Raw genomic sequence first — 3519 nt, 5'->3', positions numbered from 1 at the left:
TGTCCAGTTGATGTCACTGATCATCAATACTTTCTACTTGAACAAAGAAATCTTTCTTGTAATCCCAGCACTTTGGGAGGCCGAGACGGGTGGATCACGAGGTCAGGAGATCGAGACCATCCTGGCTAACATGGTGAAACCCCGTCTCTACTAAAAAATAACAAAAAACTAGCCGGGCGATGTGGCGGACGCCTGTAGTCCCAGCTACTCGGGAGGCTGAGGCAGGAGAATGGCGTGAACCCGGGAGGCGGAGCTTGCAGTGAGCTGAGATCCGGCCACTGCACTCCAGCCTGGGCGACAGAGCAAGACTCCGTCTCAAAAAAAAAAGAAAAAAAAAAGAAATCTTTCTGAGAGAGCTCATTTCAGCTTTTTTTTTTTTTTTTTTTAGCTTTTTATTTTTATTTTGGACACAGCATCTCACTCTGTCACCCAGTCTGAAATGCAGTGGGGTGATCTCAGCTCACTGCAGCCTCCACCTCCCAGGCTCAAGTGATTCTCATACCTCAGCCCCTGACTAGCTGGGACCATAGGCATGTCCGTCATGCCTGTATAACTTTCTGTATTTTGGGTAGAGACGGGGTCTCACCATATTGCCCAGGGGGGTTTCACCATATTACCCAGGCTGCTATTGAACTCCTGATCTCAAGCGATCCACCCACCGTGGCCTCCCAAAGTGCTAGGATTACAGGAGTGAGCCACAGTGCCTGGCTCAAGAGAGCTCATTTCAAATTCATCAGATGTTTTGGACAAAATCTGATATGAAAGCTTGATGGATCCCAGTAAATTAGACTCTAGAAAAGAGCTCCACATTAATCTTATACCAAACAAACAAGATCAAACCCTTACTATTAGGGTACTGAAATTGGAATGGCCAAGGCTGACTCGATCAATAACCTTGGTACTGTCGCCAATCTGAGACCAAAGCATTCGTGGAAGTTTTCCAGGCTGGTATAGAATCTCTATGATTGGCCAGTTCGGTGCTGGTTTTTATTTTGCTTATTTGGTTGCCGCGAAAGTAACTGTGATCACAAAACATAAACATGAGCAGCATGCGTGGGAGTTCTCCTCAGGGGAATCACTCACAGTCAGGACTGACACAGTGAACCTAAGGGGCATGGAGCAAAGGGCACCCTGCACCTGAAAGAAGACCTAACTGAGTATTTGGAGGAAAGAAGAATGAAAGAGATTGTGAAGAAACATTCTCAGTTTATTGGCTATCCTATTACTCTTTCTGTGGAGAAGAAACGTGATAAAGAAGTCAGCGATGATGAGGCTGAAGAAAAGGAAGATAAGAGGAAGAAAAAGAAAAAGAGTCCAATGACAAACCTGAAATTGAAGATGTTGGTTCTGATGAAGAAGAAGAAAAGAAGGATAATGGCAAGAAGAAGAAGAAAAGTAAGGAAGAGTACATTAATCAAGAGAAGTACATTGATCAAGAACTCAACAAAACAAAGTCTACCTGGACCAGAAATCCTGACACTATGATTAATGAGGAGTATGGAGAGTTCCATCAGAGCTTGACCAATGACTGGGAGGATCATCTGGCGATGAAGCACTTTTCAGTTGAAGGATAGCTGGAATTTGGAAGAGTTCTTCTTTTTGTTTCAAGACGTGTCCTTTTGACCTATTTGAAAACAGAAAGAAAAAGAACAACATTCGGTTGTATGTATACAGAGTTTTCATCAAGGGTAACTGTGAGGAGCTAATCCCTGAATATCTGAACTTCATTAGAGGGGTGATGAACTCAGAGGATCTCGCTCTAAATGTTTTTTCTGAGATGTTGCAACAAAGCAACATTTTGAAAGTTATTAGGAAGAATTTGGTCAAAACATACTTAGAACTCTTTGCCGAACTGGCAGAGGATAAAAAGAACTACAAAAAGTTCTACGAGGAGTTCTCTAAAAACATAAAGCTTGGAATATATAGACTCTTAAAATCAGAAGAAGCTTTCAGCACTGTGGAGATACTGCACATGTGCCTCTGATGATGAGATAGTTTATCTCATTGCGTTTTCCAGAATGAAGGCAAACCAGAAACATATCTACTACACCACAGGTGAGACCAAGGACCAGGTAGCCAACTCAGCCTTTGTGGAATGTCTTCAGAAGCGGCTTAGAAGTGATCTATATAATCGAGTCCATTGATGAGTACTGTGTCCAGCTGCTGAAGGAATTTGAGAGTAAGACTGTGGTGTCAGTTGCCAAAGAGGGTTTGGAACTTCTAGAAGATGAAGAAGAAAAAAAGAAACAGGAAGAGAAATAAACAGTTTGAGAACCTCTGCAAAATCATGAAAGACATGTTGGAGAAAAAAGTCAAAAAGGTGGTTGTGTCAAACTGGTGACATCCCCATGCTGTATTGTCACAAGCACATTTGGCTGGACAGCGAACATAGAAAGAATTATGAAAGCTCAAGCTCTAGGAGACAACTCAACAGTGGGCTACATGGCAGCAAAGAAACACCTGAAGATAAACCCTGACCATTCACGATTGAGACCTTAAGGCAAAAGGCAGAGGCCGATAAGAATGACAAGTCGGTGAAGGATCTGGTCATCTTGCTTTACAAAACTGCACTCCCATCTCCTGACTTCAGTCTGGAAGATCCTCAGACACATACAAGATCTATAGGATGATCAAACTTGGTCTGGGTATTAATGAAGATGATCCTACTGCTATAACTGAAGAAATGCCGCCCCTCAGAAGAGGTGATGACACATCATGCATGGAAGAAGTAGGCAGCTCTGGCTGAGGAATGACTTGTACACATGTTCAATACTCTATCTTCATTGTCTCCGATAATATATTTTCAAGGATTATTTTAGTTATTTTTGTTAACATTTAAAAAGTCTGTATAGTGGCCAGGCACGGTGGCTCACACCTGTAATACCAGCACTTTGGGAGGCTGAGGTGGGCAAATCACCTGAGGTCAGGAGTTAGAGACCAGCCCGGCCAACATGGCAAAACCCAATCTTTACTAAAAATACAAAATATTAGCCGGGTGTGGTGGTGTGCACATGTAATCCCAACTACTCAGGAGGCTGAGGCAGGAGAATCATGTGAATCCAGGAGGTGGAGGTTGCTGTGAGCTGAGATCACTCCATTGCATTCCAGTCCGGGAGAAAGTGCGAGACTCTGTCTTAAAAAAACAAAAAATCTATATGGCATGATAATAACTACTTCAGGGGAAAGGTAAGATTTCTTTCTACTTCTAAGTGATTTTGTGATACTTTGGGCACTAAAACAGAGCTGGCAATGCTTTTCTAGTTTCACATTGGCTTATTTTAACAGATTGGGGTAATGTGGGTTGTAAGATGTATGTAGGCTGGGTGCGGTGGCTCATGCCTGTAATCCCAGTACTTTGGGAGGCCAAGGCGGGTGAATCACCTGAGGTCAGGAGTTTGAGACCAGCCTGGCCAACATGGCAAAACCTCATCTCTACTAAAAATACAAAAATTAGCTGGGTGTGATGGCAGGTGCCTATAATCCCAGTTACTTGGGAGGCTGAAGCAGGAGAATCATTTG

The 3519-nt window shown here is 43.1% G+C and overlaps 1 pseudogene; it reads left to right on the top strand.

The window, feature by feature from the left end:
* The first annotated feature begins 616 nt into the window (after positions 1–616).
* LOC101009945 lies at positions 617–2896 on the top strand (annotated as a pseudogene).
* Positions 2897–3519: the final 623 nt, after the last annotated feature.

The sequence above is a fragment of the Papio anubis genome, chromosome 2 (assembly GCF_008728515.1).
Source record: "Papio anubis isolate 15944 chromosome 2, Panubis1.0, whole genome shotgun sequence".
NCBI lineage: Eukaryota > Metazoa > Chordata > Mammalia > Primates > Cercopithecidae > Papio > Papio anubis.
The sequence above is the reverse complement of the archived record's forward strand: the minus strand, read 5'-3'. Positions and strand labels throughout refer to the sequence as shown.